The sequence below is a fragment of the Oncorhynchus masou genome, chromosome 31, assembly GCF_036934945.1.
Source record: "Oncorhynchus masou masou isolate Uvic2021 chromosome 31, UVic_Omas_1.1, whole genome shotgun sequence".
Lineage (NCBI taxonomy): Eukaryota > Metazoa > Chordata > Actinopteri > Salmoniformes > Salmonidae > Oncorhynchus > Oncorhynchus masou.
Genome location: NC_088242.1, coordinates 66,099,538 through 66,122,518, shown reverse-complemented (window position 1 = coordinate 66,122,518; position 22,981 = coordinate 66,099,538). Strand labels below are relative to the sequence as shown.

Sequence of the window (22,981 nt, the reverse complement as noted above, 5' to 3'; positions counted from 1 at the left end):
GGCACCCTAATATGCAAATAAACAATAAAATTGAAGACGGAAAATAGTATGTCCATTCCCGGAGATAAATAACCAAGTGCGCGCCCTCACCGGAGCACGCCACAAACATTTTCCAACCAAGCAGAGGCATAACGAAAGTCAGCAATGGCGAAGAAATAAATCGCTTACCTTTTGGAAGATCTTCATCTTTTTGCAATCCAAAGAGTCCCAGTTATACAATGAATGGTAGTTTTGTTCAATAACGTCCTTCTTTATATCCCAAAAATGTAACTTTATTTGTCGCGTTTGATTCAGAAATCCACCTGCTCCAACTCGCCCAACATGCCTACAAAGGAATCTAAAAAGTTCTAGACTTCGTCTAAACAATTCAAACAACATTTCTAATCCAACCTTAGGTACCCTAATATGTAAATAATCTATACAATTTGAGACAGAATAAACTGTGTTCAATACCGGAGAAAAGGATAGAGGAGCACGCACTCATTGTGACGACCCTCCCACTCTGTCTGCCGTATTCCGTCTTTGTTCTTGTTTCCTTATTAGGATGCCGGTGGGTGGAGTTGGGGAGGGTCGTCAGCTACATGGGAAACACCTGGGCCAGGTGTGTCCCAGAATAAATGGACCTCTTCCACATTCATGGAGGAGACTCTCTCCATGCAGACACCTTCGTAGATTATGTTGTGGTTCTTGGTGGCCTTTTGTTTGTTTGCATTGGTACCTTTCAACACCCTGCATTATCACATTCATGCAAAACACTCACTTACACTACTGATTACTGATTACACACACCATTGTATATTTTCCTTAGTTGCTTTGGTTAATAAATATATATTTTGTTACTCCTTATCTCCACGTTGTCTCCCTTTGTTACGGGCTTTGAGCCGGTTCGTGACACTCATTCACACGCTCCAATAGACTAGAGTCCTTCTGAGGGATACTTCGAAAGATTTACGAATACTTCTTCATTTTTCCAAAAACAAGCATGAAACAATTTCTAAAGACTGTTGACATCTAGTGGAAGCCATGTGAACTGCAATCTGGGTCCTAATTATTAGACCTTTCCATAGAAAAGCATTGAAAAGTCCTCCCCCTAGCCTTATAAAGTTAATTAGCCTCTCAATGCACTTCATGATGACAGAAGTGAGTGCTACGGGGCGATAGTCATTTAGTTTAGTTACTTTTGCTTTCTTGGGTACAGGAACAATGACATATTGAAGCAAGTGGGGACCACAGACTGGGATAGGGAGAGATTGAATAAGTCCGTAAACACCTCAGCCAGCTGGTCTGTACATGCTCTGAGGACGTGGCTAGGGATGCATCTGGCGATCCGGGTTGTGGATTCAGGAATGCTCTCTAAGTCTTTTGTGTGCTGGGACTGAACAGTGAGAGAAAGGAAATGTATCTGTATTGGGTTTGAATGCGAAGATTAAGCTTTTTTAGACATCTGTTCTTGCTTTCTTTTTGCTGGATGCAAACTGGAGGGATGGAGAAGGGGGTGGGGTGTTGAATGTCATAGAAAAGTAGGGGTGGTTGAGGGGGAGGGATGGGGTGATGGAAAAGGGAGGTATAGAGGGAGAAGGCACCCTCAGGAATGCCTGGAAGGTGACAGTGAACTCTCCAAGCCTTCAGACGGTTCATTACATCACAGGGCCCACAATTAACCCAACTTGCCCTGTCCAGTTGGCTCTGTTTGACTTTTGGGATTTCCCAACTAAGTTGGCCCTAATTGTTAGGAAAAAGACTGACTTCTTGAAATTGTCCCTTTAAAAGGTTACTTCCCTCTGACACCTTGTGCTTTTCTCACCCTGGCCACTATCAGCTGAACCTCTAGGGTACTCTCCCTTTACTGTAGAAGTGACCTACTGTGTGTTTGTGTGAGAGAGAATTACAGGCAGTGCATCTCAGCTCTTAAATGTGTCAAAAGCTTGTGTCTCAGATGTGAGCAAACTCTGATAGTTCTGGCTGAAGTAAAAAGCTGGGCCAAGCCTCGTCTAAATGGTATTACGTTTAGGACACGGACTATTGCAAGAAAAACATAGACCAATCCTTTTGCATTGTAGTGTCAATGTGTCTGTGTTTGTGAATGTGTTTAGCTAAAGATGGTTATGAATCATATCAGGCTAGTCTGTATATTAATCTAATGCTCAGTCTGTCTGTTGATTTCAACACAACAAAATCTAATTGGTCTGGCATGGTTCCAAACCCAGCCTAAGTAGCTTAGCAGAACAAGACACGCACACACACACGGTCTCTAAGGTGCAGGGTTGAGTACTGGGTGGTAGCCGGCTAGTAACAGTGACTAAAGTTCAGGGCAGGGTACTGGCCGAAGACCAGCTACTGGTGACTATTTGACAGTCTAATGGCCGGAAATAGAAGTGGTTTTTCAGTCTCCCGGTTTACCTCTATTTTGTCTGCTTACAAGATGGTAGAGGGGTGAACAGGCCATGGCTCAGGTGTCTGAGGTCATTGATGATCTTCTTGGCCTTCCTGTAACACCGGGTGCTGTACAATAGATGTCCTGGAGGGCAGGACGTATGTGTGTGTTCCCAACCCAAATGGTCAGGTTTGCCCTGCACTCCCTGGGAGAGGCTCCCTCACTGTTTAAACACACACTCACGTTTACACACACACACACAGACACAGACACAGACACACACACACACACACACACACACACCTGGACATGGGACTGTGACCTCATTCCAGGAAGAGAACATCACCTGAGAGACTCATTTACATAGTCAGCTGTTCATGTGACCAGAGGCCAGAGGGAGGAAGTCTACTTCCTCAGGTAGTATGTACACAAACACACACAAATAAATACATACACTATGCAGTGTACGGTGTGAATATTAAGACAGTTCAATACAGCAAATTAAATTCTGAGTGTGTTATTAAGAGTGAAAGAGAAAGAGAGAGAGAGAGACTCCTCTACTAACCACTACCTGGAGAGGGGGAGGGGCCTGCCCTGTCAGCAGAGTGTCAGGAGAGAGAGAGAGCTAGAGAGAGAGAGAGCTAGAGAGAGAGAGCGTGAGAGAGAGCGCAAGTGTGAGAGAGAGAGAGAGAGAGCGAGAGAGAGCGCGAGAGAGAAGCTTAGCAGTCTCAGATCTTTGCTGTGGTGAGAACATCCAGGAGAGCTGCATTCCTGAAGCAGCCAGCGAACGAGTGAGGGAGACAGATAGATAGAAACCGGAAAGGGAGAGGAAAGATAGAAACAGAGGAGTACCGACAGACAGATCGGTTTAATCTCCAGCCACCTCATCTGACTCTGACCCCTGCTGGACTTTACCTCCCCTGAAACACTCACTCACTCACTCCCTCCCTCTTTTGTTGGGACTACACTTCCTGATCCCACTCTCCAGAGCTCGGAGGAGCGAGTGGAATCTACCTGAGAGAGAAAAAGCTAGAGCGAGAGTTGAGAAGGAAGACATTTCCACACCTGGTGAGTGTGACACATTTTGTTCTGGGAAAGAGCGTGTGTGTTTCTCTGCGTGAGTGTGTGTGTTTGTATGAGGGAGTTTGTGTTTGAATGTTCCTCAGTAGTTTGTGAGGAAGTTTGTTTTTATATTCCAAGTGCATCATATTGTGTTTGAGTAAAAGCTTACCCAGAAGTGCAAGTTTGGGTAGAAAACCAAAAGATTTGACCCATGATGAAAATAATAGTGTGGTCATCCTCACAATTCAAGCCAGTCCTCCATGAAAGTAATTCAGTTTGTCTTTCTTTTCAATTGATTTGTGTCCTGGAAACGGACCTTTGTGTTTGGTTTATTCCCTTAAAAACATGTCTAGAGTAGTTACTGCTAGAACACGGAAAACAATAGGCTATTTCAATTCTAATGGTTTCAGTGTTATGGTCTCTAGTGGTCTTCGATGGTAAAAGACCAAAACGCTTAAGACTGCCATGCAATTACATTCTTTTATTTTATTTTAGTCTCTAGCCCATTTCTCCATCAACGTTTTGGGCTTGTAGGAAAAGTCTTCAGAGAGCTGTCACTAGTTGGACTAATACATATGCCATTCAGCAGTCACGTTTATCCAAAGTGACTCTTACAGACATGCCAAAATAAATATTTCATATGGGTGGACCCGGTAATTGAATCCACAACCCTGGTGGCACAAACACCATGCTCTACGAACAGAGCCACACTGGACCATACAGGACTTTTCAGGTAAAGTTTGGTTGAAGCATTGGGTTGCTAAAAGACGGACAAACTGAATTACTTTCATGGAGGACTGGTATGAATTGTGAGGATGACCACACAATTTATTTTCTTCATGAGCCAAATCTATTGTTTTTCTAACCAAAGTTGCAAAGGAAATGGTGTGTTCTCTGAACAGGGGAAAATCAGGAGTTGCAGGTAGCCTAGTGGTTAGAGTGTTGGGCCAGTAACCAAAAGGTAGATTGAATCCCTGAGCTGACAATGTAAAAATCTGTCGTTCTGCCTCTGAACAAGTCAGTTAACCCACTGTTCCTAGGCCATTGTAAATATTAATTTGTTGTTAACTGACTTGCCTAGTTAAATAAAGGTTGAAAAAAATCGCCAGATTGACAAGGAATACATTGCATAGTAGGGAGAAGCAATACTCCAAGCTGCAGCTTTAAACTACTTGTCAAACATAGAGAACTGATACTGTATGTTGGATTGGCATATGGTGTGGAGTGTCCATGTGTGGCATATCTTACTCATTGGTAGGAATAAGTTTGATCCAAATCAGATGCTGGGTACTATATTTACTATATATCATGAATCCTATAAATAAAAAGGGGAAATTTGGGTGCAATCAATTAGCTTAATTTCACAAAGATCAAATTATATTTCAACAAAATAATGTTTCAGGAATGCTAATCATATCTGTTAATTACTCCAGAAACAGCTTGAGAACAATCTGAGATGGTGTGTGTCAAAATCCTCTTTCGTGTGTGTGTGTTCAGTGTCCCTGATCAGGCTACTGTGTCCTTAAATGTATCTGTTGGTGTTAAGCCCCCCTCCTCTGTAACATGGCACAACCTGGAACTGTCTATCCAACCCGTGTGTGTGTGTGTGTGTGTGTGTGTTTGTGTGTGTGTGTGTGTGTGTGTGTGTGTGTGTGTGTGTGTGTGTGTGTGTGTGTGTGTGTGTGTGTGTGAAGGAATGATAAAGCCATGGGTGTCTCTTCCACAGCCTGCACGTCACCAAGCTCTTTTACCCTCACAGATTAAAGATCGATTTATGGAGGGCTACACATGCTAAAACATAACTGATTATCCTAGCCTATGTGTGTGTGTGTGTTTAGAGATAGCATCTTATTATGTGTCTGTAGTTGTTATCTTATCCTGTGGATCGATGAGGGAGCCAGAGAGAAAAAGAGAGGTGATTTTATTTCCTGGCTTACCCTGAGACAAGCATATCGCTACATCCGCAATAACATCTGCTAAATATGTGTATGCGACTAACGAAATTGATTTGATTTGAGTAAACAGCCATACTTCATGTGTTATCTGTGTGTGCATGTGTGTTTAAACTACCAACGGGACATTCAAATCTGTAATATCTTACAGGCTGACTACACTGCTCGCATGGCGTGCGCGAGCAATGCAAAATAAATGTAGAAATCTATATTATTCAATTATTGCACCCACACTGCTTGCGCGCGCCAACAGAAGTCAGTTCTATTTGTGACGCAGAACGCACTGCAAGTCCTGCCTCTTCCATCTCCTCATTGGTTTATAGAAGCAGGTACTCACGTGCCATCTCCTCATTGGTTATACCCACGTGGATGACTGAAAGACGAACAAGGTCAGTGGCAGTAATGCACCTGATTTATGAAAGTTGCCAATTGCAATAGAAGAAAAACCCTGGAAGGAGGAGAGATGACTAGAAATGATTCAGTTGACCGTTTTATATGTGGATTAATTGGCGGAGTAGACGACCTTGTGCATTTCAGGTAAAATAACAACTCAATGTTTATATCCCAGGACAAATTAGCTAGCAACAGCAAGCTAGCTAAATAGGACAAATTAGCTTGCAAGTGCAATATCAAGTGCAAGCTAGCTAAATTGCCATAAATGTTTAATGCTTTTCGACCTGTCCCCAAATTAATATAATTGGTTCAGAGTTTAAAAAAATATTTTAACCTGCGTGTCGTGATCGCGTTTGGTGTTGGGGGACAAAATAAATGTATAAACAATGGCTCACGCGCGCAGCCGGTTTGGGTTCTGTGTTATGTTTCACTGAGTCGTGGCTGAACGACGACATGACGAATATACAGCTGGCGGGTTTTACACTGTATTGGCAGGATAGAACAGCAACCTCTGGTAAGACAAGGGGTGGCGATGTATATTTGTAAACAACAGCTGGTGCACGATATCTGTCTTAAGGTTTTGCGCACCTAAGGTAGAGTATCTCATGATAAGCTGTAGACCACACTATCAACCAAGATAATTGTCATCTGTATTTTTTGTAGCTGTCTACACACCACCACAGACTGATGTTGGCACTAAGACCGCACTTAATGAGCTGTATATCGCCATAAGAAAACAGGAAAACGCTCATCCAGAAACGGCGCTCGTAGTGGCCGAGGACTTTAATGCAGGGAAACGTAAATACATTTTACCAAATCTCTACCAGCATGTTAAATGTACAACCATCTCTGGATGGCATTGAGGAGTATACCACATCAATCACTGGCTTCATTAATAAGTGCATTGATGACGTCGTACCCACAGTGATCGTACGTACATACCCCAACCGGAAGCCATGGATTACAGGCAACATCCGCACTGAGCTAAAGGGTAGATCTGCCGCTTTCAAGGAGCGGGACTCTAACCGGAAAGCTTACAAGAAATACCGCTATGCTCTCCGACGAACCATCAAACAAGCAAAGCGTCAATACAGGACTAAGATCGAATCGTACTACACTGGCTCCGATGCTCGTCGGAGGTTGCAGGGCTTGCAAACTATTACAGACTTCAAACGGAAGCACAGGCGAGAGCTGCCCAGTGACACGAGCCTACCAGATGAGCTAAATTACTTTTATGCTCGCTTCGAGGCAAGTAACACTGAAACGTGCATGAGAGCATCAGCTGCTCCCGACGACTGTGTGATCACACTCTCCGCAGCCGATGTGAGTAAGACCTTTAAACAGGTCAACATTCACAAGACCACAGGGCCAGCGGATTTACCAAATCAAATAAAATCAAATCAGGATGTGTACTGCGAGCATGCGCTGACCAACTGGCAGGTGTCTTCACTGATATTTTCAACCTCTCTCTGTCTGAGTCTGTAATAACAACATGTTTCAAGCAGACCCTGTGCCCAAGAACACTACGGGTAACCTGCCTAACTGACTACCGATCCGTAGCACTTACGTCTGTAGCCATGAAGTGCTTTGAATGGCTGGTCATGGCTCACATCAACACCATTTTCCCAGAAACCCTAGACCCACTCCAATTTGTATACCTCCCTAACAGATCCCCAGATCCCCTTTCCCACCTGGACAAGGAACACTTATGTGAGAATGCTATTCATTGTTCAACACCACAGTGCCCTCAAATCTCATCACTATGCTAAGGACCCTGGGACTTAACACCTCCCTCTGCAACTGGATCCTGGACTTCCTGACGGGCCGTGCCCAGGTGGTAAGGGTAGGTAACAACATATCCGCCACACTGATCCTCGACGCGGGGGCACCTCAGGGGTGCGTGCTCAGTCCCTTCCTCTGCTCCCTGTTCACTCATGACTGCATGGCCAGGCACGGCTCCAACACCATCATGAAGTTTGTTGATGACAAAACAGTGGCAGGCCTGATCACTGTCAACGGAGAGACTAGAAATCAGTCAGCCTATAGGGAGTTGGTCAGAGACCTGGCCGTGTTGTGCCATGACAACAACCTCTCCCTCAATGTGCTCAACGTGATCAAGACAAACGAGATGATTGTGGACTACAGGAAAATGAGGACCGAGCACGCCCCCATTCTCATCGACGGGGCTGTAGTGGAGCAGGTTGAGAGCTTCAAGTTCCTTGGTGTCCACATCCCCAACAAACTAACATGGTCCAAGCACACCAAGACAGGCGTGAAGAGGGCAAGACTAAACCTATTCCCCCTCAGGAGTCTGGAAAGATTTGAAATGGGTCCTCAGATCCTCAAAAAGTTATACACCATCGAGAGCCTTCTGACTGGTTGCATCACTGCCTGGTATGGCAACTGCTCAGTCTCTGACCACAAGGCACTACAGAGGGTAGTGCGTACGGCCCAGTACATCACTGGGGCCATGCTTCCTGCCATCCAGAACCTCTATACCAGGCGGTGTCAGTGGATGGCCCTGAAAATGGTCAAAGACTCCAGCCACCCTAGTCATAGACTGTTCTCTCTGCTGCCGCACGGCAAGCGGTACCCGAGCGCCAAGTCTAGGTCCAAAAGGCTTCTTAACAGCTTCTACCCCTAAGCAATAAGACTCCTAAATAGCTAATCAAAGGGCTACCCAGACCCCTATTTTACACTGCAGCTACTCTCTGTTTACTATCTATACATTGTCATTTTAACTCCACCTACATGTACACATTACCCCAATTACCTCAACTAACCTCTGTCCCCGCACATTGACTCTTTACCGGTACCCCCTGTATATATCCTCGCTGTTGTTATTTTAATGCTGCTATTTAATTATTTGTGCCTTTTTTTTCTTCAATTTTTATTCTTACGGTGGGGCAAAAAAAGTATTTAGTCAGCCACCAATTGTGCAAGTTCTCCCACTTAAAAAAGATGACAGAGGCCTGTAATTTTCATCATATGTACACTTAAACTATGACAGACAAAATGAGAAAATAAAATGTATTTATTTATTTGCAAATTATGGTGGAAAATAAGTATTTGGTCAATAACAAAAGTTTATCTCAATTCTTTGTTATATACCCTTTGTTGGCAATGACAGAGGTCAAACGTTTTCTGTAAGTCTTCACAAGGTTTTCACACACTTTTGCTGGTATTTTGGCCCATTCCTCCATGCAGATCTCCTCTAGAGCAATGATGTTTTGGGGCTGTTGCTGGGAAACACAGACTTTCAACTCCCTCCAAAGATTTTCTATGGGGTTGAGATCTGGAGACTGGCTAGGCCACTCCAGGACCTTGAAATGCTTCTTACAAAGCCACTCCTTCATTGCCCGGGCAGTGTGCTTGGGATCATTGTCATGCTGAAAGACCCAGCCACATTTCACATTCAATGCCCTTGCTGATGGAAGGAGGTTTTCACTCAAAATCTCACGATACATGGCCCCATTCATTCTTTCCTTTACACGGGTCAGTCGTCCTGGTCCCTTTGCAGAAAAACAGCCCCAAAGCATGATGTTTCCACCCCCATGCTTCACAGTAGGTATGGTGTTCTTTGGATGCAACTCAGCATTCTTTGTCCTCCAAACACGACGAGTTGAGTTTTTACCAAAAAGTTATATTTTGGTTTCATCTGACCATATGACATTCTCCCAATCTTCTTCTGGATCATCCAAATGCTCTCTAGCAAACTTCAGACGGGCCTGGACATGTACTGGCTTAAACAGGGGGACACGTCTGGCACTGCAGGATTTGAGTCCCAGGCGGCGTAGTGTGTTACTGATAGTAGGCTTTGTTACTTTGGTCCCAGCTCTATGCAGGTCATTCACTCCCCCCGTGTGGTTCTGGGATTTTTGCTCACTGTTCTTGTGATCATTTTGACCCCACGGGGTGAGATCTTGCGTGGAGCCCCAGATCGAGGGAGATTATCAGTGGTCTTGTATATCTTCCATTTCCTAATAATTGCTACCACAGTTGATTTCTTCAAACCAAGCTGCTTCCCAGCCTGGTGCAGATCTACAAATTTGTTTCTGGTGTCCTTTGACAGCTCTTTGGTCTTGGCCATAGTGGAGTTTGGAGTGTGACTGTTTGAGGTTGTGGACAAGTGTCTTTTATACTGATAACAAGTTCAAACAGGTGCCATTAATTACAGGACAGAGAAGCCTCTTAAAGAAGTTGTTACAGGTCTGTGAGAGCCAGAAATCTTGCTTGTTTGTAGGTGACCAAATACTTATTTTCCACCATAATTTGCAAATAAATTCATTAAAAATCATACAATGTGATTTTCTTGATTTTTATTTTTTTTTCCTTTTCTTCTTCTTCTAATTTTGTCTGTCATAGTTGAAGTGTACCTATGATGAAAATGACAGGCCTCTCTCATCTTTTTAAGTGGGAGAACTTGCACAATTAAATACTTTTTTGCCCCAATGTACCTTTTTTTTACTCAATTTTTATACAAATTTATTAAAGCATTGTTGGTTCATTAAGGGCTTGTTGTATTCTGGGCATTCTGGGCATGTGACAAATACATTTTTATTGGATTTGTTTGTGTATGTTGGTTTCTCAGTGTGTTTAGTGTGTGACTGTGCCAGTATGCGAGTCTGTCACTGTGTGTGTCTGTTTGTCAGTGTGTGTGAGATGGTGTCAGTGGTAATAGATGGTTGTGGAGGGAGGGAGGGAGGGAAGTGATTGTGTTTAAACACAGGAGCCCCACATTTATTATCCTTTTAAAATTGGCTATGTGTGTGTCTGTGTGTGTTTGTGGTGTGTGTGTTTTCTAAAATGAAGCACATCATCCAGCTGTCTCCTCAGTCAGTGACATCACCTCTAAGTTCCCCTCTTATCTTAGCCTGGTTGTTTAGTTCTCATCTGTGCACACACACACACACACACACACACACACACACACACACACACACACACACACACACACACAGGATTAAACCTGCACTATGGTTAATTTCCCACAACATTGGGCTGGGTGTGTTTTGAATGCAGAGAATGGAGCATCCTCTGAGGGATGGCTGTGATGTTATTTTTAATGGCCTTTTATTACGTCAGTATACATCAATGGAGAAGCATGACCCCTTTTCTCTGCCTCTGTTATGAATTGTGTGTGTGTGTGTCTAGCTGTAATGCAATGCAATCTTGGTGAGTGCAGTCAGTTTCCTCTAACTCATGATGATGGTGTACATAGTGACTGTCCTCACGCTTGTGAAGTGGTTTTGCCTGTCACGACGAGACCTTGGCTACCTACTGAAAGTGGACTCAACTCAAGGCAACAGTATAGGAATGTTTGCATGATGGAAAGTATTGCTTGTTTCTTATGTGTTTTAGCGAGTGAGTGAGTTGTGCTTGGCTCAGGAAGGAGAGCGCAATGCGGTGATAAAAGATTGATCCAGTGTTGCTCTCCTCACGTGCACACTCACTCACTCACTCACTCACTCACTCACTCACTCACTCACACACACACACACACACACACACACACACACACACACACACACACACACACACACACACACACACACACACACACAATATCTCTTCTTTCTCTTTCTCTTATGCTCAATGAACAATTTGACTTTGATATGTTACCTCATCAGTCCTTTCAATAAGCCATGTTTACATTGCTTAGTAAACGTGGCCCTAACTGCGTAGCAGGAACCAATAGCATTCAGTCTGTTTGTGTTTCTGGAGTGAAATGTTTGATACCAATTGCTGCAAGTTTGCATTCAGTCATCCAGTTAGAGAGAAGTTCTAATGGAAAGTCCCGGACAGTTAGGCTGTGGTCATTTAGTCATCCAGTTAGAGAGAAGTTCTAATGGAAAGTCCCGGACAGTTAGGCTGCGGTCATTCAGTCATCCAGTTAGAGAGAAGTTCTAATGGAAAGTCCCGGACAGTTAGGCTGCGGTCATTCAGTCATCCAGTTAGAGAGAAGTTCTAATGGAAAGTCCCGGACAGTTAGGCTGTGGTCATTCAGTCATCCAGTTAGAGAGAAGTTCTAATGGAAAGTCCCGGACAGCTAGGTTGCGGTCATTCAGTCATCCAGTTAGAGAGAAGTTCTAATGGAAAGTCCCGGACAGTTAGGCTGCGGTCATTCAGTCATCCAGTTAGAGAGAAGTTCTAATGGAAGGTCCCGGACAGTTAGGCTGTGGTCATTCAGTCATCCAGTTAGAGAGAAGTTCTAATGGAAAGTCCCGGACAGTTAGGCTGTGGTCATTTAGTCCGGCAGTGAAAGAGCAAGAACTTGGTGCCCCAGTAGCAACAAACTCGCTCACTGTCAGACTACAACCTGATAACACACACACCTCAGGATTTGTTGCTACTGACAACAGTCTACCTGGGTGACGGTGGTGTGCTTTTCCACTGCACTCTCAGCTTTACCGCTGGCCCTGTCTGTTTCTTACTGCTTCACCTCTTTCACCCTGACCTGAAGACAAGTGTGTGTGTGTGTTTTCTGTCAGTGTCCTTGGCAGTGTTGCCAAGCTTCCGGACACCTGTGGATGTAGAGACCACGGGCTATGTCTGTGTGTACGCACTGCAAAACATGAAATCTAAGCAAGCCTAAATATCTTATATTGAGTGATAATTCACTTATAATTCGCTTGGAAAGAAAACAAATACTAAGTGATCTAACATTATTGGCAGATCATTTTGCTTATTTTAACCTAAAAATGTCTTAAAGATATTTGTCCTTAATATTTTAAAATCAGATACATTCAGATTTGCCAATGACGTTAGATAATTTATCTTGGTAAGAAAAAAATATTTTAAGTGAGTATTTATCACTCAATATAAAATATTTAGGCTTGCTTAGATTTCCCTTTTTGCAGTGTGTGGTGCGTCTCATGAGATTTATCTTGACGCAGCTTTGTCTCCTCAGCACTGTCTTGCTACCGTGGCAACGCAAACATCCCACAATCCCCTGGGAGAGTCTTGTGATGCCAGGCGGAGACATGGCGATGGGGTGTTGTGTTTGAGGAACACACACACACACACACACACACAGACACACAGACAGACAGAGGCCTGAGAGAGGGGTTTCGGTGCCAAGCATAAGGCAAGCTGTGAAGGTACTAAATCTATGATTTTAAAAGAGTATATAAAGAATACAAAATTATTTGTATTATCATTTAACCCATCCACCCCCCTGTTCGGAGGACACATCTTTTTTATTATTATTTTTTATTTTACATATACATTTTGCAGACACATTTTATATACAGCAATCACATAACAATAATACATTACTGAACATAAGCTCCTTAGTTCCGCCACTCTCATCACATCCCATCTATCACCGTAGACCATCCTCATTTGGTTTCCATGTGCCATATATTTTTAAATTGTGCTATCATGTTTTACATACATTTTGAACCTTTCTAATATTATAGTATCAACAGGTTTTGAGCCAAAGATGAAAACCTTTCCAACAAGTATTATTCTATAATTTATTGACTGACTGTGGCTTTCCAAATTGCCCAACACTGCTATTTGTAAGTTTCATTTTAAGTGAAACTTGCCTCTAAGTAGAGTTGAAGACGTTGCCTTATTTATTTTAGATTTTTTTGAGCCTTTATGTAAACATGGAGTCACCATTTAAGACCAAATTTAATTTATTGACGGTCCCAAACTAGCCCCAGACATAGGCCATCCAATGTCAAACCACCAGCCGGCTGAAGCTAATTGGCGAAAGCAATTAGCTAGCACTAGCTAGCCTAGGCAACTTCAAGACATAAGACCTGGTTAACTGTTTAGGTTATCTAGAAGGGTGAGTGAGTGTAACAAAAAGAGTGCCTTTGATATTTTAAGTCTGTTATTTTAAATGAAACACCCTTTAATATAGACCACATGGAGAATTCAATTTTATGACTAAAGGCTTGCTAAAGTGCCAAAATGCAGCATTTTGACATGTCCCTCCATCAACCCTGTGTCACTTCAATGAAGAGTTCAACCCACTTAACCATTTCTCCAAGTTTTCACCATCATAGTAAAGTCCTAGTTATTTTTGTTGCTTTTTAAAATAATTTCTGAAGATGATTATTTATGTAAAATGTGTTTAGTGATTCATTTACGTCTGTCCATCATTTTAAGGTCAAACCCTGTAACATGAACTGAACTCTCGTTTTAATATGGTGAAACTATTCCATTTTAAATCAAACAAATTCAGAATAAACATTGAACATCTAATAGATCATAGTGTAAAAGCAGGTGAGCTGGTCCTACTCTTTTTGGTGTAAAACTGAGCGGATCGAGTCTTGTTACCCGTAGATTGAAATGCTAGAACTGTTTTAGCATTTTCATTGTGTTTGTGACGCTTGCATTCAATTGCCACTCCCTGTTGCACAGAACAAGCTTCCATTCCCCCTGTCACGAGGGAATTTAAGGCTGATTTAAGAAGAAATCATCAACCCTGTTACGGTCAACCCCGTTTCTTTATTTGGCATTTATTTGACTATAGTAATATTTTGATTTAACCTCTTGAGATGGGAAAAGCAGTTTTTTATGAAGTTGAACATGTCAATGTTAAAATTAGGTGAAATCAAAGTTTTATTGGATCAAGTTACACTTCTCAAAAGGCACCAAATTGGTGAAATGACCGAACTGTGTACTGTTTTGGCAAAGTGAATGTACAAATACTTACCACGTGTGAACACGAGACATCCACATTAAAACACCCCCACCCCACTCCCAAGACAACTCTCGTTTGGCTTCAGTCATGGCCGCTGCATTTCTTAACGACCAAGCTGAAAAAAGAGGCCAAATCAGAAAGTTCAGCCCCCCTTTAAACCGGGATCTATTATCTGTGAACATCATAGAAGTAGGTCAAAGTTTTCTCCATGAACAGGTAACACAAAAAAAATATATTCCGTGTGACCTGCTACTGTTGACTATCAGGCAGTGAGGCAGGCTGTTGCTGAGTGAGTGGTGGGAGGGCTGGAGGTGTGTGTGTTGAGAGAGCACTGCATCATACACGTTAGTCCACTATTGCTTGAGTCACGTGAGCGAGTGGAGACAGATCAGCACACGTGCACATCATGACAACTTTTTACCAGTTGTAGGTAGGCTATTTAACACAAGTGGAAATTTTAAATGGAAGTTATTGGAACAGAAGTTATGGAATTTCATCGCGAGCTTCTGTTATGGGGAAAAGTCCTCAATAAAACTAACATTAAATGTGGAGAATTATACATTTGCATCTTTTGGCCATCAAGTAGCCTATTAATTTATACAGTACCAGTCAAAAGTTTGGACACGCCTACTCATTCAAGGGGTTTTCTTTATTTTTACTATTTTCTACATTGTATACTAATAGTGAAGACATGAAAATTATGAAATAACACATTTGGAATCATGTAGTAACCTAAAAAGTGTTAAACAAATTGTTTACTAAGAATGTAAACAATACAATCTTCAAAGTAGCCACCCTTTGCCTGCCTTGATGTCAGCTTTGCACTCTCTTGGCATTCTCTCAACCAACAGTCTTGAAGGAGTTCCCACATATGCTGAGCACTTGTTGGCTGCTTTTCCTTTGCTCTGCGGTCCAACTCATCCGAAACCGTCTCAATAGGGTAGAGGTCGGGTGATTGTGGAGACCAGGTCATCTGATGCAGCACTCCATCACTCTCCTTCTTGGTCAAATAGTCCTTACACAGCCTGGAGGTGTGTTTTGGGTCATTGCCCTGTTGAAAAACAAATGATAGTCACACTAAGCGCAAACCAGATGGGATGGCACATCACTACAGAATGCTGTGGTAACCATGCTGGTTAACTGTGCCTTGAATTTTAAATAAATCACTGACAGTGTCACCAGCAAAGCGTCCCCACACTATCACACCTCCTCCTCAATGCTTCACGGTGAGGACCACACATTAACTAATTTAATCATAGTAGTCAAATGTGTTAAATCGACAGTCATTGATGGAAAATGATCTGGCGAGTTTAATAAGGGCAAATTATTTTCTCTCTTGCGACATATTAAAATGAGTTTATTATGTCATAGTTTGTATCCAAACTTTGCTTCTAATATCATTACAGATTACCTCAATATTCTTTCTTAATTGGCTCGCTAACATTATGGGAAAAGTTTTATTGTTTAAATGTGGCAACTCCTCTCTTGCTGTGTAAAACAAATGTTGAGCTAGTTTTCAGGCCTTTTGGTTGGGTTTTGAGTGGTCATTTGGTTGGTAAGGTTAAATAGACTTGGAAACCCTGGACAGATGTAACGGCGAGAATCTGTCAAGGATCACGTAGGATTATGTGATTACAAACAGCAAATCAGGATTTGGTGAAGGCGGTGCTTAAAATGGTGCAGTGATTTTCAATCCCGTCAAACCGGATGACGGGATTGAGGCTACCCACTAGGCTACCCTGGGGCGGCAGGGTAGCCTAGTGGTTAGAGCGTTGGACTAGTAACCGGGAGGTTGCAAGCAGTTAACCCACTGTTCCTAGGCCGCCATTGAAAATAAGAATTTGTTCTGAACTGACTTGCCAAGTTAAATAAAGGTAAAATAAAATAAATAAGCGGTTTCCACTACATTCCACAGACACAAAGTCAAAATTGGCAAGATCTCCATTCTGCTCTGTTAAATGTGGACTGGTTGTACCACCATAGACACTTTAGCTTTGAAATATTGAAAAGTGCCTGAGCTGTGTGTGTGGAAATTAACTTTGTAAATGTATCCCAGGCATACACAAAGAAAAGCTTAACCCCTCCCCCATGCCTCTCTCCTGGTTCGCAGGGGGTACAGATATCTTCCCCAGAATAAATCAATCTCAACAGCCTGGCCAGTGTCAACTATGGATCCCTGACTGTGTGTGTGTGGAAACCAAACTGCAGGTTTATCTCAGTGTGCGCACATGCGCATGTCTGTGTGTGTGTGTCTGTGTGTGTTAAGAGGGGTGAAAGTGAGGTTTCTGGGGCTGGGACAGAACGAGGCAGATGTACAATCCTGTTCCATTAAAGTGTCTAGGATACAAAGAGTTCCACCATAAATCTACATCCTCCTCTCCATCCATTCACCCCACCACTTGGAGAGCGATAATCGTTACTCGTCCCCCAGTTTAATGAGATAGAGAGATTTGTGGCTGACACCTCCGCACCACTCTATAAATCTGTCCTAATGAGTGGCCTTAGCCCTTCTTAGCCCTACATCCACCTATAGATCCCCACGGCATGACCCACACTCATGTCAATAATCCCTTCATAGCATCCATAAACATCCACGTACTAGGCTCCCCTCTCACTAAACCCCTTCTGCCCCTAAACCCATACCTTACTCCCCCCGCGACCTTACCTCTGTCCTTTCACAATCCTGTTTCAAGTACAGACCTCACCTGAAGGTCCGCTCACTCACTCACTCACTCACTCACTCACTCCCTCGCTCGCTCGCTCACTCACTCACTCACTCACTCACTCACTCACTCACTCACTCACTCACTCACTCACTCACTCACTCACTCACTCACTCACTCACTCACTCACTCACTCACTCACTCACTCACTCACTCACTCACTCACTCACTCACTCACTCACTCACTCACTCACTCACTCACTCACCACACCACACCACACCACACCACACCACACACACACATTCCTGTGTTGTGTTTGCTCCTATCCCACTCTCCCATGGCCATTATTAGATGTGTGTGTTAGGTTTGCATATCCCTGAACTTAACCATGGGAGCCACATGTTAATCTATAACACCTGTTTATTACCTAATCTGTGTATTACTTTGATAAATGTTTCACTAGTGTTTAGGAGATTAAATGAAGAAGAAGAAATGGATCCGTAGGAAACTAAGACGTGTTTAGTGTCATGGGATTGAGCTTGCTGTTGGTTGACTACAGTATCCATTGCATAACCCCAGGTTAAGAACTTTGAAAAATATTTCCCTCGTGTTAGGGAGAAGAAATGGAACTAGGTCCTCATAGAAACTAAGCTGAGTTCAGTTGAATTGAAACCAGTGTTGAGTTGCTGTTGGGCAAACCGGACCAAATCTGTAACAATCATAGACGTCTCTGTTTCATAAGTTTGGACATCAGAGTAGAGCACAGTAGAGTTCAGTACAATACAGTAGTACAGTAAAGTATAGGTCATTACAGTACAGTAGAGTACAGTACAGTAAATTATACTCTACTCTAGTGTGCTTTACTATACTGTACTAAACCGTACTCTACTCTACAGTACAGTACTGTATTGTACTGAACTTTTATTTTATTTTCTTATACTGTACTGTACTGTGGTGTCCAAACTTGTGAAACAGATGTCTATGATTGGTTCAGATTTGGACTGACCAAATTTCAACTACTTTTCACTGTCCTTGGAAGTCTAAAGTCGGTCGGTGCACAGTGGATGGGAGGACTGGTTACAGTAAATGGAAAGTGAGGGGGTTCATGAGTAGGTGTCAGCAAGGTGACATTAACTGGAGAGAGAAGAGGGGGGGGTCCAGACTTGTTTCATACACTTGCTTTGACCACAACATGATAGAAAGAGAAAGAAAACAGTTATGAGCTGACAGTGTGCCAGTGGAAGGGAGGACAGTAGCATGTGACCCAACTGTGGTTAGTGTCTGACTATTAAGAATTCCTATTGTAGCCAATTCAGTTCCGATTTGGTAACAGAACGGCACGTTTTAATCACTTAATAAATCATAAACCAAATTGCTATCAGCAAAAACACTAAAACATATGTGGTAGGTCTACCTGGTGGTAGGTCTACCTACCTAAGTGGTAGGTCTACCTCTATACTTCTGTGAACTTTCATTATCCTACCTCCTCATGAGAGAGAGAAATTAGAAAATATTTTAAAGAAAGACAAGACACTTGGTAATATTTCTTAAAATTACAGATGGTAAATAATTTCCGCAAAACTAAATATAAATTTCGATATTATTTGACACGGTCTTTTGATGTATTTCTAGTATCATTTAGGATTTTTTCTGGTCGATGTTGTCTAAGACCCCTTTTTTGTCTGTTCTACCAGAAATTAAAGCCTTTGCTTATTCTTAATATTTAGGATGGAAAATGGTTGAAAAATGTATATATTCCTTAATTTCACAAACATTTACTCTTATCTATCATTTGAAACCAAATTGTCTATTCTCCTATGAACTTCACATGCTAGCGCTCATGGGGATTTTTACACGGAAATGCCCTATTGTTAACATTGCATGGCCCCAGCCAGGTTGGGTGACTTGGGAGGTAGCCTAACTGGGTGGAATGCAGAACAGAGCTCATCTGTTATAACATTCATCTAGCTGACAATTCCATGTTTTGGAGTCATATATTATTACCGTCTGTCCAGCCCTGTTAAAGTATACACACCTGCATGAGTCTGGACTGGATCCCAAAAGTCTCTCCATTTGTTGTTTGGTTTTAGGCTATAGACAACTTTTAACTTTGTGTTTGATATTTAACATTGTAACACTTTAAATGGATATCATTTGAAACATTTTGGAGCATACTGCTGGAACATTAAATCCCCAAAAGGAAAAGAAAAAATGGATTTAATTATTGATGTTAGCAAACATGGGAAGAGCCTTAAATTACTAATGAGACCAGCCCATTGGTACTGGTGGCCGAGACACACACACACACACACACACACACACACACACACACACACACACACAGACAGACAGACAGACAGACAGACAGACAGACAGACAGACAGACAGACAGACAGACAGACAGACAGACAGACAGACAGACAGACAGACAGACAGACAGACAGACAGACAGACAGACAGACAGACAGACAGACAGACAGACAGACAGACAGACAGACAGACAGACAGACAGACAGACAGACAGACAGACAGACAGACAGACAGACAGACAGACAGACAGACAGACAGACAGACAGACAGACAGACAGACAGACAGACAGACAGACAGACAGACAGACAGACAGACAGACAGACAGACAGACAGACAGACAGACAGACAGACAGACAGACAGACAGACAGACAGACAGACAGACAGACAGACAGACAGACAGACAGACAGACAGACAGACAGACAGACAGACAGACAGACAGACAGACAGACAGACAGACAGACAGACAGACATTAGAACAGGGCTTATGAATAGAGCTGTCATTAGTGCAATTTAAGGATACCATTTTTATCCTTAAGGTAGGAATAAAGAACTCTCTGTTCTTAATTTAAGTCCTAGATTTTGTGCACAAACCTAGCATCAACATGATATGATCTAGGCCAGCGATCATCAAATAGATTCAGCAGCGAGACAATTTTTTTCTTGAATGGATGTCAGGGGACTGGAACATAATTACAAATAATTTGTAGACTGCAAATTGACATGTAAGCAGCCCAAACAGATACATTCGACTAAAACATAATCATTTCAAACCTTGCTTACATTTGTATATGATCACATATATTATGCGTGGGAATCACTTGGACCTGATTTGCGGATGTTTTTACAGTCTTTTATGTCAAGAATATTTTTTGCTCAGAAGACTTTGGGGCCAGTTGGGAAACTCTGATCTAGGCTAATTTCCTTCTCTTCTCTGTCTGACATTCTTTCTCTACTCTCTTATTCCTTTTTTCAGTTATTCAAATTCAGCCACTTCAGAATGTGTTTTATCGTGTGTGTGATCTCCCTTCCAGGCCTGCGGTTGTGCTGAGTCAGGTAGAGAGTGTATAATTACACATATAGGTGCCCATCAGCAGTCTATGGCTGTAGCCTAGTAGCTCTGCTAACAATAAGGCCTCCTGTACTCTGTAGAGCTCAATAGCCACACCAGTCACTCCTCACTTTCTCCGTTTCTCATATCAGTGGAGGGGCTGTATAGGGCTGAGGCACGATAAGTAGCATTCTATTTTTCATCTTCATTTATTTACAAAAACGTTGCCTGCTGTATACTTTACAGTAGTGAATAAAGTGTTTATCCAGTTAGGTCAGTTGTGGATGAGGTAGGTCTGAGGAACTATGAGTAAGCCTCTATTGTTGTCTTTATTAGCCACTAAAACTGGGCCTGCTACATAGTTCAGCTCTTCCCAAACTTGATTTCCTGCTAATGTCTGTCAAACTCCCACCTAAAACAGAGTTTTACCGCCCCACCAATTAAACAGAAGCAGATGGGTCGTTCCACCTCAAAAAGCATAAGAAAGAGGATTTCGACATCCACCATCTCAGATTGTTCTGAAATCATTTTTTTGGTAGTTAGTAACAGATACGGTTAGCATTATAGAAATATAATTTGATCACTGAGAAATTAAGATACTTGATCTCACCCAAATTTGGCATTTTAATTTATACTATTCAGATAATATTCAATAAATATAGCACCAACATCTGGATTGGACCAAACTTCTTCCTGCCATTGAGTAAGACATGAGGAATCCCAAAGAAATGGTCAAAAGACACAACGGACCCCCCCACACCCCATGCCAATCCCACCCCAACAACCACTGTACAGTATCAGCTCTCTATGTTTTACAAGTATTATAAAGCTGTAGCTTGGAGTATTGCTTCTCCATACTATGTCATGTATTCCCTGTGATGTTTTTTTTCCCGCTGTTCAGAGAAATTTATAATTGAAGTCACTTACATTATTTACCATAAAGTAGCATCACTATATGCTGCTGTTCAGGCTATACTGCCACACTGTTTTATCCATTTTCTGGTCTCTTGTGTTTATTAAATAGATCACACCATTCCCTTTGCAACTTTGTGCAGAACACCAATATATTTGGCTCATTATGAAAATAAATTGTGTCGTCATCGACACATTTCAAGCTAGTCCTCCATGAAACAAATTCAGTTTGTCCTAATAGCAACCTAATGCTTAAACCCAACTAGCATTGAATAGTCCAATAAGTGGCCGATCTATGAGAAGGCTATCCCTATGCATGTAACGGTTCTCGTCTGTCGAAGGAGAAGCGGACAAAAATGCAGCGTGGTGGTTATTCATGTTCTTTAATGAAATGAACTAGACATGAAATAACGAACAATACAAAAGCAACAAACGGAACACGAAAACCTATACAGCCTATCTGGTGACCACAAACACAGAGACAGGAACAATCACCCACGAAATACTCAAAGAATATGGCTGCCTAAATTTGGTTCCCAATCAGAGACAACGATAAACACCTGCTCTGATTGAGAACCACGCCAGACAGCCATAGACTATGCTAGATACCCCCACTAAGCCACACACCCAATACCTAACAAAACCCCAAGACAAAACACACCACAATAAACCCATGTCACACCCTGGCCTGACCAAATAACTAAAGACAAACACAATAAACTTCGACCAGGGCGTGACAATGCAATTCTCATATGAACACTTTTCCTAAAAGCCCCAAACGTTGATGGAGAAATGAGCTAAGGACTAAAAAGTAGTTACAATCCGAATAAAGTTATTAATTGCATGGCAGTCTTATGTTTCTCAATAAAATTATTTTTTAAAAGCTCCTTGTATTGTGATTAGCGATATTTACCATTAAACACAACGCAACCCAATACAGTTACAATAGCAAAACACTATACACTGTGTGTTGGGGGTTTTACCATTAAACACAACGCAACCCAATACCGTTACAATAGCAGAACACTATACAGTGTGTGTTTTTTTTTACCATTAAACACATCGCAACCCAATACCGTTACAATAGCAAAACACTATACAAGTGTGTGTTTGGGGGTTTTACCATTTTTACCGTTACAATAAACACTATACAGTGTGTGTTTGGGGGTTTTACCATTAAACACAACGCAACCCAACCCAATAGCAAAACCGTTACAATATAGCAAAACACTATACAGTGTGTGTTTGGGGGTTTTACCATTAAACACAACGCAACCCAATACCGTTACAATAGCAAAACACTATACAGTGTGTGTTTGGGGGTTTTACCATTAAACACAACGCAACCCAATACCGTTACAATAGCAAAACACTATACAGTGTGTGTTTGGGGGTTTTACCATTAAACACAACGCAACCCAATACCGTTACAATAGCAAAACACTATACAGTGTGTGTTTGGGGGTTTTACCATTAAACACAACGCAACCCAATACCGTTACAATAGCAAAACACTATACAGTGTGTGTTTGGGGGTTTTACCATTAAACACAACGCAACCCAATACCGTTACAATAGCAAAACACTATACAGTGTGTGTTTTG

At 42.2% G+C, this 22,981-nt stretch overlaps 1 protein-coding gene across 7 annotated transcripts in view; it reads left to right on the top strand.

The window, feature by feature from the left end:
• LOC135524284 (ras association domain-containing protein 8-like) overlaps nt 1–22,981 on the top strand; it is a 57,578-nt gene that overhangs the window by 11,715 nt on the left and 22,882 nt on the right. For 2 of the 7 annotated variants that reach the window (XM_064951694.1, XM_064951690.1), the window contains exon 1: nt 3,019–3,442. The exons of 4 other annotated variants lie outside the window; for them this stretch is intronic. The gene's annotated coding sequence lies outside the window, so the exon portion shown is untranslated. Of the gene's footprint in view, nt 1–3,018; nt 3,443–22,981 lie in introns of those variants that run through there. One more of the 7 variants, XM_064951693.1, reaches the window with a different exon arrangement.